Source organism: Nyctereutes procyonoides, unplaced genomic scaffold (assembly GCF_905146905.1).
Source record: "Nyctereutes procyonoides isolate TBG_1078 unplaced genomic scaffold, NYPRO_anot_genome, whole genome shotgun sequence".
Classification (NCBI taxonomy): domain Eukaryota; kingdom Metazoa; phylum Chordata; class Mammalia; order Carnivora; family Canidae; genus Nyctereutes; species Nyctereutes procyonoides.
Genome location: NW_026575160.1, coordinates 11,000,651 through 11,015,160, shown reverse-complemented (window position 1 = coordinate 11,015,160; position 14,510 = coordinate 11,000,651). Strand labels below are relative to the sequence as shown.

Below are 14,510 nucleotides of genomic sequence, written 5' to 3'. Positions count from 1 at the left end.
AAAAGGGAAACTATTCAATCACTATGCCACAGAAAAATTTAACCTAAAATATACTGTGTTGTACCAGACATCTCAGTCACCTGCCTAATGCCTCAGCCAATCATGTTTTGTGCCCCATGAGTCCACCTCCCCTTCCATAGCTGATTAGCACTTGGCACCTCTGCCTCAGGTCTTGGGAAGAAAAGAGCCCCTAAGAACACCAGGATGTTGTGAATTGAAGCAAAAGGGAAAGAATTCACAAAAAGAAACAACGAAGTTTGGATTAGGGGACTACAAACTAGAATTACGAAGAAACGGGCACAATAGGTAAACAGAGGCTATGAGCAAAATAAAAGGGATACACAGTAGAGAGAAAGAGAACTAAGGATGTCAAGAAGTAGAAAAACCAGGGGGAATCCCTGGGTGGCTCAGCGGTTTAGCTCCTGCCTTCCGCCCAGGGTGTGATCATGGAGTCCCACGTCGGGCTCCCTCTGCACGGAGCCTGCTTCTCCCTCTGCCTGTGTCTCTCTCTCTCTCTCATGAATAAATAAAATCTTGAAAAAAAAAAAAAGAATGTAGAAAAAACATGTACAATTCGTAAAAGAGGAATGAACCCATCAGTAGATTCTAGTTTGTGGCAGCTTTCTAGTTCCTAGTTGTGTGTGCCCTTCCTCCAGGTGGAAAGAAAAAAACCCTGAGACACAAATAAATGAATGAAAAGGCTTATATCCATTTGTTCCATGTTAAAAAGGAACATCCAAAAAAACTTTATCATTGAAAGTCTGAACTGGAAGAGTTCTTGGGATCAGATCAATTCACTAGGTTAGGCATGAGGAAAAGAAAGACACAAAGGAACATTAGGGTACAGACAGTGACCGAGATCTAAGACAAAAACCAAGGGCTCCTATTTCCACAGTCCATTACCCTGTCCTGTACAGCCCTAACACCAACAAGGAAACATTTTTTTTTTCAAAATGAGACTTTTTGCCACATAGTTTTAAGAGAATCAGAAATCTTTACATGCACCTGTCATCTCCCACAGTTTAAATAGGTTTCCCCCTTATTTATTTTCTTGCTCTCTATGATCCTTATGAAACACATTCATCCGACTTCATCTTTTCTTCTTAAAATTTTCTTAAATGCATCAGTCACTGAAGACAGGACATAGAAAATTCATCAGGCCCTACTGGCTTTTCTCCCACTGTAAGCGTACATTTAAAAACAGCGTTACTTGGGACATGTTATTTCACATAGTACACGATCGTTATTGACCCTAAAGTACTACAAAACAGACATTTTCAATGAAAAAAAAAAATCACCTAGGGGCCATAAGAATGTCCTTAAAGAAAAACTCATCACCAAGGTCAAGTGAATATCAGGAGAGAACAGCCCAAGAATCAAAACTATAGAGGAACTAGTGTGAACTGTTTCAAATCATTCCTCCTAAATTTTATTGCATTCACTCAACTTGTTCTGGGAACAAAACTATCACTGGCAAACAAAAATCCCACAGGGGCAAAATTACTAACCAGTGAGAAAGTGTAGAGACCGGTGGGGGGGGGGGGGGAGTTGACATAAGGTAAAAGATGGCGACACGCGACTGCGACCTAGCTACTCTGCTAAAACAAACACTTAAGCTCCTCTAAAGATTCTCCCAAAGGGCACGGCTGGGGGGGGGGGGGACGGTGAATAAAGTCCTTGTATCTCCAGAGCTGATCCTCCAAAAAGCGGAGTCATCAATTCCCTAAGAACATTCTCAGCCATCTTAAAGCCGTTGGAAATTAAGAAGAGAGCGTATGTTAAAGGGATTCCTTCCTTAGGTTTAAGGTTGAACAAGGTACGAGGGGAAGAACACACAACCTAATCGCGCTAATCGTTAAGCAAAGAAAAGCACAAAACTCATAAATCCAGAAGAGGCCACTTCAGCATAACTAAGGAAAGTAATACTCGAAGGATATTATTTCATCAAAGGAATTAATGGCGTTGTTGGCACATTGTTTTTATCATTATTATTCCAACGACTTAAAGGTGTGTACTGTCATCTCCACCTGATGGACGAGAAAACCCCGGCTCAGAGCCTTTCAATTAACCAAGGTCACGAAGCCGGGCAGTGACTCGCCCCGGATGGGAACCCAGGCCGCCTGAGCCACTCTTAGTGCCGCTTTCGAGAGTCTTAAGTCACAGTCGACGAGCAGTTTAAGTTCATCTTTACCAGGCACCCGGGAGCTGAGTTTGAAGAGGGGGTAAAAAAAAAAAAAAAAAAAAAAGTGGGGTGAGGGAGGGGGGGCGTTTGACTTTCTCCCTCAAAGTAGAACAGGGCTGAGCTGTCAAGAGCAGAACAAGAAGTGAGCGCGGCTCCGCGCGGGCGCTCCATCCATCCCTGCGCAGGTCGGTCGCTCCCCCGCGCCCGCGGCCACCGGGCTGAGCCCGCCCCGCTCGGTTCTCCGCCCCGGGGCCCACGGGGCCACGGCGGTCACACCCGGACGGGCAGGGACACAAAGAGCCTGCTCCGCCGCCGCGGGCGACCGGCCGATCCCGAGCCGGCTCTCCGCGGACACCTGGGGGCAGCGGCCCGGGTGGGGCGGGGGGCACGGGCGGGACCCCGCGGAGGCAGGGCGGCCGCCGGGCCTGAGGGGAATACCGGAGAGGCGCGCGGAGGGCGGGCGAGCGGGCGGGCGAGCGGGCGGGCGGGCGCAGTCGCCTCCACCCCCCCCCGTTTCCCTCTCGCCCCCTCCCCATTACCTTGCCCGCGGGCTTCTTGTCACTGTCGCCGCCGCCGACGGGCTCCCGAGCCGGGGCGGCGTAGCGAAAGTCGATTAGCGGGCGTCAGCGGCGTCCCGCGCCAGCGGAGCAGCCTCCAGGTCGGGAGGGAGAAAGGCCAAAGACGGAGAATCACGGACGAGGTGGTTCCCAGCTCGTGGAGATTCTACTCTTCTCGTCCCTCGCAGTCCGCTTCCGCTCCGCCTCCCGGCCCGTCCTGGCCCTTCCCCCACTTCGGAGACCAGCCGGTCGCGGCGCGCGGCATTATGGGGGATGTAGTCCAGGAATGCGGAAGAGGCGGCACGTGCTTCTAAGCCCGACGGCTCCTACTGCTGGGGCAGGGCGACGCCGTTGCGTAGCAACCACAGGAAGCTGCCGGCTTCCCCTGGATTGGAAAATGAATTGACCCGAGGCTGGCGCTCGGTCTCAACTCCCTGCAGTAGCTGAAAGGAGCGTGTGGGCGTCCTACTCCTGACCCTCCAGCAGGCGACTAACAATTCCAAGGTTGTGAGCCGCAGGCAAAGGGACTTAATAGTAATTATAAGTGTGCTGCTGGGCGGCCCGCGTGGCTCAGCGGTTTAGCGCCGCCTGCAGCCCAGGGTGTGATCCTGGAGATCGAGCCACGTCGGGCTCCCCGCATGGATATGGAGCCTGTTTCTCTCTCTGCCTCTCTCTATCTCTGTGTGTCTCTCATGAGTAAATAAATAAAATCTTTAAAAAAGATAAAGTAAAAGTGTGCTGCAGACAAGAATGTCTGCTATTGCCCCCAATGCCCTTGGTCAGTGGAGTGAGGCAAGAAAAACAAAAGGACTAACGATTAAAAAACAAATTATTTTTCATAGATCATCGATGTCATTATTATGAATGTGGCAAATCTAAAAGAATCTACAGATGAATTGTTATAATTAATAAGAGTTAAACAAGTTAATTTAAAAAATCACATTTAGGGCCCCTGAGTGGCTCAGTGGTTGAGAGTCTACCCTCTGCTCCCCAAGTGATCCCCTGGTCCTGGGATCGAGTCCCACATTGGGCTCCCTGCATGGAGCCTGCTTCTCCCTCTGCCTATATATATCTGCCTCTCTGTGTGTCTCATGAATAAATAAAATCTTTAAAAAAATAAAATCACATTTAAAAAAATCAATATGTATTTTGATATTCTAGGAGAAAAGAATTTTCTTAAAGATACCACTTAAAATAGTTTCAAATTAAATACTAAGCACCTAGGAATAAATCAAAGACGGGCAAGACCTACATGAAGTAAATAAAAAACATTGAAGAGGGGTGACTGCTCAGGCAATTGAGCAGCCAACTCTTGATTTCAGCTCCAGTGGTGATCTCTGAGTAGTGGGATTGAATTCCACTGGGCATGGAGTCTGCTTAAGATTCTCTCCCTCACCTTCAGGGGGGGGCCTCCCTACCTTGCCCAAAACTTGCATGCCTGGGCATTCTTTAAAAAAAAAAAAAAAAAAAAAAAAAAAAGCCATTGAAGAAAAAGTGCCTGCCTGGCTCAGCTGCTCTAGCATGCAACTCTTGATCTCAGGGTCATGAGTTCAAGCCCCATGATGGTCATGGAGTCAAACAAACATTGAAGAAGACCTAAACAAGAGATATGTTCATAGGAGTTTCAATACTGAATGAGGTCAAGTCTCCCCAAATTTATCTGTAGATATAATCCAGTTCCAGATAAAACTTGATAGGTGTTTTGGGGTTTGTATGTGTGAAACTTAAGCCAATTAGACAATTTTATGGAAGACCAGAGGTAAGCATTCCTGAAGAAGTGAAGAAAGTAAAAGGAAAAAGAGGAAGAGGAAGGCTTGTGCTACCAGATAGTAAGTTTTATCATAAAGCCATCATAACTAAAACATTGTGATACTGGATCACGAATAGACAGAGTTACTAGTGGACAGAATAAAGACCCCAGAAAGTCTCACCCATACATAGAATTTATGTTGTCATGGTGGTGATGCATAGCAAAACCTAAAAAATTGTTTTCAATAATTGGCGCTAGGAGAAATAGATTCTCATTTGGAAGGGGAAAAATGAAATTGGGCCCTTTGCAGCACATACAAAAAGCAATTCCGGGTGGATAATAGACATAAATTTGAATGGCAAAACAATAAAGCTTTTAGAAGATAAAATAGAAGCATATATTCATGATCATGAGAGTAGGGGATAGACTTGTTGGACTGCCTGCCTGGCTCAGTCCGTAGAACATGAGACTCTTGATCTTGTGCCCCACATTGGGGATAGAATTTACTTAAAAAAAAAAAAAAAAGACTGGAGGACAGACTTTTTAAACTAATCCAAAAAATCCTAGCTATAATAGAAAAACTGATCAATTGGACTACATTAATATTTAAGACTCAGTTTCATCAAATGACACCATTAAGGAGTCAAAAAGCAAGCTTTAGAGTCTAATAAGAAACTTACAGAATTATAGTATACATCTTAAATTTATACAGAGCTGAATGTCCATTATAGCTCAATAAAACTGAAAAAAATATATAGCACCTATAACCAAGAAGTGTCTTGTAACCAGAACATGTAAAGAACTACAATCATAAGAAAAAGATTTGAACAGGCACATCACTAAGAAATAAATCCAAATAATCAGTAAACATGTGAAAAAGTGTCAACTTTCTATGAACACAGGGAAATTGAAGCCACATTAAGAGAATACTATACCACCAGGTGGCTAAAATGAAAAAGATGGGGATCCCTGGGTGGCGCAGCGGTTTGGCGCCTGCCTTTGGCCCAGGGCGCGATCCTGGAGACCCGGGATCGAATCCCACGTCGGGCTCCCGGTGCATGGAGCCTGCTTCTCCCTCTGCCTGTGTCTCCGCCTCTCTCTCTCTCACTGTGTGCCTATCATAAATAAATAAAAATTAAAAAAAAAATAAAATAAAATGAAAAAGATGGAAAACGACAAGGTGTCAACCAGGAGTAGAGCAATGGGAATTTTCACTTCACTATGGGGAGAGTAAATTAATAGTCCTGTTTGGAAAAATCTACTGGCCCTATCTACTAAAGTTGAACACAGGCCCATATGTGAGCCAGGATGTCACTTTCACGTATATACTCTAAGAAGTCATGCTAGGGCAACCTGAGTGGCTCAGCGGTTTAGCGTTGCCTTCAGCCCAGGGTGTGATCATGGAGACCTGAGATCGAGTCCCACGTCGGGCTCCCAGCCTGGAGCCTGTTTCTCCGTCTGCCTGTGTCTCTGCCTCTCTCTCTCTCTCTCTCTCTCTCTCTCAATCTCTGTCTCTCATTCTGATGAATAAATAAATAAAATCTATAAAAAAAAAAAAGGAAAGTCATGCTATGGGCACTAGGATGTATGTCAAAGAATGTTAATAGCAGTACTATTGTTCCAGCTAAAAATGATAAACAATCCAATGTCCTCTACCAATAACAATGGCTAAATAAATTATGGCATAGTTGTATCATGGAATATAGCAGGAAATGAACAAACTGTACGCAACGATATATATGAATCTTAAAAATATAATGTTAAGGGAGCACCTGAGTGGCTCAGTAGGTTAAATGTCTGCCTTCTCCTCATGGCCATGATCCCAGAGTCCTGGATCAAGCCCTGAGTTGGGCTCTCTGCTCAGTGGGGAGCCTGCTTCTCCCTCTCCCCCTGCTTGTGCTCTCTTTCTCACTGTCAAATAAATAAAATCTTTAACAAGTGTGTATATATATATATATATATATATATATTTTTTTTTTTTAAGTAAACTCTACACCCAACATGGGGCTTGAACTCACAACCCTGAGATCAAGAGTCACACATGCTCTACCAAAGGAGCCAGCCAGGCATCCCTTAACAAGTATGCTAGGGATACTACCTGGCTGGCTCCTTTGGTAGAGCATGTGTGACTCTTGATCTCAGGGTTGTGAGTTCAAGCCCCAAGTTGGGTGTAGAGTTTACTTAAAAATAAATCTTTCAAAAAGAGATATACGTATATATAATGTTAAAAAAAAAGGAACCGCTCACAATAAAATATACAGTGTATTATTCCACTTTTATAAAGTTAAAAAATATGAATAAAGTGCATACTTAAGGAGTGCCTGAGTGGCTCAATAGGTTGAACATCCGACTTTTGATTTCAGCCGGGCTCATGATCTCAGGTTCCTGTTGGGCTCTGCACTCAGCAGGGAGTCTGCTTCTCTCCCTCTGCCCCTCCCCCTACTTGTATGCTCTCTGTCTCTCTCACTCTCTCAAATGAATAAATAAATCTTAAAAAAAAAAAAAAAAGAATGCCTACTAGGTGTTAAAACTGTGAAGAAGAGTAAGGAAATAGGTTAATGGCTACCTCTAAGAAGGAATCTATGGAGAAGGGTTGAGACTGGGAAGAAGCAATGGATTGGAATTCTACAAATCTTCTATTTCTTTTTTCTATTAAAATTATTTTTTTATTTTAGAGAGGGAGGGGGGTGGGACACAAAGGAAGAGAGAGAGAAAATTTTAAGCAGGATCTACACCCAGGGCGAAGCCGGGATGGGGCTCAATTTCACAACCCTGAGTACATGACCTGAGCCAAGATCAAGAGTTGGACACAATCAACTGAGCCACCCAGGCCCCCTCAAATCTTCTGTTTCTTGATATGCATAGGGATTACACTGTTATGAGCTTTATGATAATTAGACTATACATTTATTTGCGTAATTTATACATTTTTCCACGTATGTATTATGTTTCCCGATTTAAAAATAAAAGAGCATAAGTCTGAAGTCAGATTGCATTTTTTCAATTCTAGAGCCTACAGCTGTCTGATCCTGGGCAAGCTCCTTAACCTTTCTAAGCTTCAGTTTCACCGTCTGTAAAATGGTAGTAGTAATGGTACATCAAAGAATGCTATGAAAATTTAGATGAATTAATGTGTGTAAAGCAGGTTGCATAGTGCTTAGCACAAGGCAAGCCCTCAGGAAATGTTGTTTGTTATCACTGTGATCACGTTAAAGTATTAAAGATATGGAGGTAAGTAAAATCATGAGATGGTCCCTTATGGTAGGAGGTAGGGAGGAGAAGGTAAATATACAAGCAGCCACAATGGAATATACCTGCTACATAAAAAGTTTTCTCCATTTCATGCTATCTAATAGTCTGCATGATAGCCAGGCATAAAAGAAAAGAGACAGTATAGGTCATGTGTATAAAACAGGGTAATCTGGATTACCTGAGCTATCCAATATAGTAAGCTCATGTGGCTTTTCAGAATTTGCAGTGTGCCTGGTCTGAATTGAAATGAGCTGTAAGTATAATCTATACACCAAAATTTGAAGACTTAGTACAAAAAATGTAAAATATCTCTAATAGTCTTAAAATATCGATTATCTGTTAGCATGGTAATATTTTCCATATATGCAGTTAAATAAAATGCATTATTCAAACTAATTCACTTGTTATCTTTTACTTTTCAAATAAGACTATAAGAAAAAATAAAATTGCATATGTGGCTTGCATTATATTTCTATTGGACAATATTGCGAAGGAGATATGTGGGGAAAGAAAAGAAAAAAGTAGGACAGAGCAAGAATTTAGTAGAACTTAAATGCCAAATTAAGGAACTTTTACTTACTTTGCAAAGTTCTAAGAGGAGATAGTTATGTATTTGTCTATGAGACTCTTTCTTGTTATGCAATGTTTATGTATGTTAAATCAATCTCCTATGTTAGATTAATAAAAATAAATAAAAAGATAGATTATTATCCACTGTTACCAGACACCAGTAGTAGGCACTCAGTAAATACATGGTGAATGAATGAATCTTTCTGTGGACCTCATATACAGATCTCTGGACATCATTTATATTTAATAAATGCTGTCTGACTCTGATAGAGATTTCCTTGACCAAGAGATTAATTCAATGCTATTTTTAGATTTCTTATCACCTCTGTTCTATCCCACATCTTGGTGGACAAAAAGTAAATTAATTTGGAAGGTTTGGGAGGTTATAATAATAATCATTACCTTTTATAGCACTTTGCAACTTAGAAACCATTTTCTTAGATGGAGTGAGATGTATTACCAAATTCACTTTCACCTATCAAAGCGAGACCTACAAACAAAAGATTGTAATCTGCTGTTCAAATAAATGTAATCAGAGTTGAAGTCTCAGATAGGCAAAGTGCCTTGTTAGCAACGTAATAGTAAAGAAGGTAGTCTAGTCCTAAAAGACAAGGCTACTAATATTATGCTACTAAAAAACATATATAGCCTTTCCAGAAGTTAACCATACTGTCCCACAATAAAAGAGTTAGAAACCCAACTGAGAGAAAGAATTGGAATTGGAGGACCTATTTCTACTCTTATTAGTGAAACAGAGGAGGACACAGCTCGGCCTGAAATATTGCTCAGATTTGGTGAGGCCATAAGAACTCTGGACTAAATCTATAGGGAGATGTGGCTCTTTCCTTAGAGTATGAATAGGAGGAAGGAAACACAGATGAGAAATGAATACAGCCTCCCTGAAAGACACCACTGCTGGTATGGCCTAAAACTAGAAGCACCTTCCACTGGGCTTTGAGGGGCACATTCAGGTTAATGGAATCTTTGTACCTCCTACATCATGATGTTCTGGTGATTTGGCTGACCCTTCATGGACAGTGTTATTTTTCCACATAGTGTTCCAAAGGTTTTATCTGGGGAAGTCTCCATGCCAGGAGAGGGAACACCCTTATCTGCCTTTCTTCTTTGGGGTTTGGGAATGTGAGAGGACCCTGCTAACTACAGGAAAGCTCCTAATCAAAAATATAAGAAAAAATGGCCAACAGACACATGAAAAGATGCTCAACATCACTCATCATCAGGGAAATGCAAATCAAAACCACAATGAGATATCACCTGTCAGATGGCTAAAATCAAAACACAAGAAACAAGTGTGGGTGAGGATGCAGAGAAAAAGGAACCCTCTTGCACTGTTGGTGGGAATGCAAACTGATATAGCCACTCTGGAAAATAGTGTGGAGTTGCCTCAAAAACGTTAAAAACAGAACTACCCCATGATCCAGCAATCATACTACTGGTATTTACAAAAAAACACGAATTTGAAAGGATATATGTCCCCTCCATGTTTATTGTAGCATTATTCACAATAGCCAAATTATGGAAGCAGCCCAAGTGTTCACTGATGGATGAATGGATAAAGAAAATATGGTACACACGCACGCACACACACATACACACCCTGGAATATTACTCAGTCATAAAAAAGAATGCCATTTGCAACAACATGGATAGAGCTGGAGAATATTAATGCTAAGCAAAATAAGTCAGAGAAAGACAAATACCATATGTTTTCACTCATAAGTGGAATTAAGAAACTAAACAAAGGAAAAAAGAGACAAACAAAGAAACAGACTCCTAACTACAGAGAACAAACTGATGGTTACCAGAGGGGAAGTGGCTGGGGGGATGGGTGAAATAGGTGATGAGGTGAAATAGGTGATGGGTGAAATAGGTGATGATCACTCATCATGATGAACACTGAGTAATGTATAGAATCAGAGGTGCCTGGGTGGTTTAGTCAGTTAAGCATCTGCCTTCAGCTCAGGTCATTATGTCAGGGTCCTGGGATCCAGCCCTACAGCTGAGCAGAGAGCCTACTTCTTCATCTTCCCCTTCCGCCTGCTCATCCTCTCTCTCTCTCTCTCTCTCTCTCTCTCTCTCTCTCTCTCTCTCTCAAATAAACAAACTCCCAGATATAAATTGCAAAAAAAGGCAAAGATAAACATCCAAATTATCAAGATCATAATGACCACTATATTTTCCAGTCATCTGAAGGTCATGCTCACATACACTCAGTGGGTTAGATTTTAACCAAAGAGAAGATGCAAATATAAATCTTTTTAGCCACAAAATTACCTACATTTTGTTCATTATTTTAAAATACAGAATGATTACTCATGTAAAGTAAATGAGATGATGAATGCTATTGCATTTAAAACTCATTACTGGGACGCTTGGGTGGCTCGAGTGATTGAGCACCTGCCTTCGGCCCAGGGCATGATCCTGGAGTCTGGGGATTGAGTCCCGTGTCGGGCTCCCTGCATGGAGCCTGCTTCTCTGCCTCTCTATGTCTCTCATGAATGGAATAAATAAAATTAAATAAATAAATCTCATTACTATACACTCTTTCCACATAAGGAACTAGATTTAGAAATTAAATCCTCGGGCAGCCCCGATGACTGAGTGGTTTAGCACTGCCTTCAGCCCAGGGTGTGGTCCTGGAGACCTGGGATTGAGTCCGACATCAGGCTCCCTGCATGGAATGGAGCCTGCTTCTCCCTCTACCTGTGTGGTGCCCCCCCCCCCTCTCTCTGTGTCTCTCACGAATAAATAAATTAAATCTTTTAAAAAAATTAAATCCTCCAAATATTCTAAATTAGATAAAAAGGATTCAATTTTTAATAACTGCATTTTCTAAATCCCAAAGATTAAGCTGCTTTCCTTGGCAATGTCTTAGTTTACCCATTTGTTAAAAATGCATAGGTATCAGGTGAGGGGATGGGTTAACTAGGTGATGGGGATGAAAGAGGGCACTTGTGACAAGCAGTGTTGTATGGAAGTGTTGAGTCACTGTATCACATGCCTGAAATGAATATAACATATATTAACTGGAATTAAAATTAAAACTTAAAATTTTTAAACTTAAAAAAAATTTAATATATAGGTATCTCTACTTTTTCTCAAGCAGATTATGAGATTTAGTCAATCAAGATGATGACACTGTCAATTTAGAAAAAAGATGCTACATAGTGCAAAGTTGTATTAATATTTTGGTCTAAGCATCACCCAACTTCATTGTATTTAATTTGTATAATCCCAAGAGCTTTGTCTGTCATACATTCCACTTTAACATGTTCTATAAAATTCACACATTCTGATACATTCCCCCTTGCACACTACTCAGATCAATCCTTTAGTAGAACAGATAGATGCAGCTTTGAAACTCTTAGTCCCTGTCGGATCCATCTATTCCCACCCACATCCTGTCAGCCGTTTCAGATTCCACTAAAAAACGAGAGGCAGGGAATGAAGAGAAAAACTGGCAGGCATTAACTATACTCTCTCCTCACTTCCTGCCTCCCTGCTCTTATAGCTGATGATAAAAAGAGGGTATATATTCTCAGTTATTGTACAAATAACTATCAAATTCAATCACTCTATCAACAAGTATTTATGGAGCACCAACTACCCAGCTTTATGCCTAGTGACTTGGAGAACAGGCGGCAAGCACAAAACAGACCCTATGCCTGATGATTTTATGAGGAGGTTGGGAAAACGAGCCCAATAAGGAAAGTAATTAAAGAGTAATATAGATATTACTAAATCATATGATTCCATTGATAAATATTATAGAAATACAAGATGATATAATGTTTATAATGTGCTTAACTTGGACAAAGCAGTAGATAAGAAAAGTTCAACCATTAAAGGACATTGTTAACTTTGAAACTTTATTCTGTTAACAAGACTATGGGGAACTCATAATCAAAATGGCCTATACAATGTATAGAGACAATAGCATCTGTGGGGAAAACACAGTGGCTGACATTTGTATAATTTTCAATTTTGCATTATCTCATCTAATTGTTATAACACTTTGAGAGGTACAGAAAGGAGATATTATCTCAGCTTTTTTTGTCGAGGAAGCTAAGGCCCAGAATAGAGACTTGCCCAAGAAAACACAGACCATTGGTGGCAGAGGCAAGATTAGAAATTGAATCTTTTGACATCCCATCTAGGACTCTACTCTTTTAATAATTGTTGAAGTCTGAATACTTGTGTGATGAGACAAAAAAAATAAAAGTATTTCTTTCCCTTTTCCTATATATGGGATTGATCCTAAGTATATTAGAGACTTTAGAGGCACCTGGGTGGCTCTGTAGGTTGGGCGTCTGCCTTCAGCTCAGGTCATGATCCTAGAGTCCCATATTGGCCCCGCATTGGCCTCCCTGCTCAGCAGGGAGTCTACTTCTTCCTCTGCTCCTCACCCCACTTGTGTTCTCTCGTGCACCCTGTCTTTCCCAAATTAAAAAAAAAAAGAATACTGGAGACTTCGGTGTTTTTTTTTTAATAGACTTTATTTATTTATTCATGAGACACACAGAGAGAGAGAGAGGCAGAGAACAGGCAGAGGGAGAAGCAGGCTCCATGCAAGGAGCCCGATGTGGGACTTGATCCCGGAACTCCAGGATCACGCCCTGAGCCAAAGGCAGACCCCCGACCACGGAGCCACCCAGGCGCCCCTAGGTTTTCTTTCCTACAGTTTCCTAGCACCTACATCAATGCTTGGCTCATATTAGGTATTCTCAATAAACATTTGTTAAAATCAACCCCATATAATATTCTGGGGAAATACTAATTTGCTTGGGGCAGATGTTCTCAGAACTATAATTCAGTACCCGGCTCACTAAATATGGATTTTAAAACTATTCCAGAGCCCCATTTATGGAAATTTTTATTCAGGGGCTCTTGAGTGAGGCTCAGGAATTAATGTTTTTAAAATAATCCCACAATGATTCTATTGAGCCACCAGGATTGGAAACCTCTGGTTTAAAGCATCTTGTTTCTCATTATTCCTCCCTTCCCTCAGATTAGTCTGTAAAGAGAAATAAAAGAGTAAATGAGAAGGAGGTGGCTGGCTCAGTTGGTAGAGCATGCCACATGTAATTCTTGATCTTGGGGTCATGAGTTCAACCCTATGTTGGGCACAGAGTTTACTTAAAAAAAAATAAAAATAAAAAAGCAAAGGGGAAGAGAAAGGTAGAGAAAAACACATGGGCCTAAAGATTAATCCTTGGGAGAGAACCTGCCCCATTCCTGATGGTTTTCCTATTTTCGATTCCAATCCTTTGTGAACCTCAATTCTGTTTCAGCCTTTGTATTCATTTATTTAAGCATTCCTTCAGCAATGAACCAGATGTTGGGGAAATAGCAGCCCCTGCTTTCCTGGAGTGACAGTCCAGTGAAGCCAATACACAAAGGAATCCTAAGTCAGATGATAAATGCTAGAAAGAACAGTAAATCAAGATGGAAATCAAGGTAAGATAGAAAGTGGCAAAGGGCATCATAGCTATTTTATGCAGAGAGGCCTATCTGAAGTGAGTTCTATGAGATACCTCTCTATCCCTATAATAAATGTGCCCTTGTCTTAAGCCATCTTGATTGAAGGGACCAGTAGGATTTCCTGATTGCAGGCAACAGAAACTGATTTTAAGTATCTTAAGAAAAATAAAACTAAGTATGTCAGGGTTTCAGTGAATCAACAAGACACTCTAAAACCAAAGCGAGAAGATGAATAGGAATTGAGCCTTCACTGGAGTGTTCAGTGGTCCAATGACTGTCTTTTAACAAGGCTAATCTGGTCAGAATACCTTTACCATTGCTATGTGACACTGCTCACTTCACAGGTACGTTTTATGAATCTTAACAGTCTCTTCACCCATGCACCATTTGCTCCAGACTTTAAAGGCCCAGGTGGGAGAGGCTGAAGGGTCAGGCCTAAGGCTACTTACCAGTGTTCCAGCTGCAAAGAGTAGGAGAGAGAGGAACTCCCTTCAGCAGAAACCAAGGAGGGGAGCACAGCACAGTCTCCCCAAAAGCTGCCATCTTAATAAGATGTTCCCCATACAAGAAGGCCTCGGATACTAGATAACCAAAAAAGGTGAAAATCCTACTATAGTTTCTGTTTCTTGCAACTAAATTAGCACTGACATAGCCCCTGGAAGAAGGCTATAACCTAAGACCAAGTCAGAACACAGAA

The 14,510-nt window shown here is 41.6% G+C and overlaps 1 protein-coding gene across 2 annotated transcripts in view; it reads right to left on the bottom strand.

Moving 5' to 3' along the window:
* Window positions 1-14,510, bottom strand: part of CCDC126 (coiled-coil domain containing 126) — a 105,473-nt gene that overhangs the window by 41,850 nt on the left and 49,113 nt on the right. Inside the window, exon 1 of one of the 2 annotated variants that reach the window (XM_055314560.1) lies at window positions 2,722-2,948. The exons of the other annotated variant lie outside the window; for it this stretch is intronic. The gene's annotated coding sequence lies outside the window, so the exon portion shown is untranslated. Of the gene's footprint in view, window positions 1-2,721; window positions 2,949-14,510 lie in introns of those variants that run through there. 2 annotated transcript variants of the gene reach the window in all.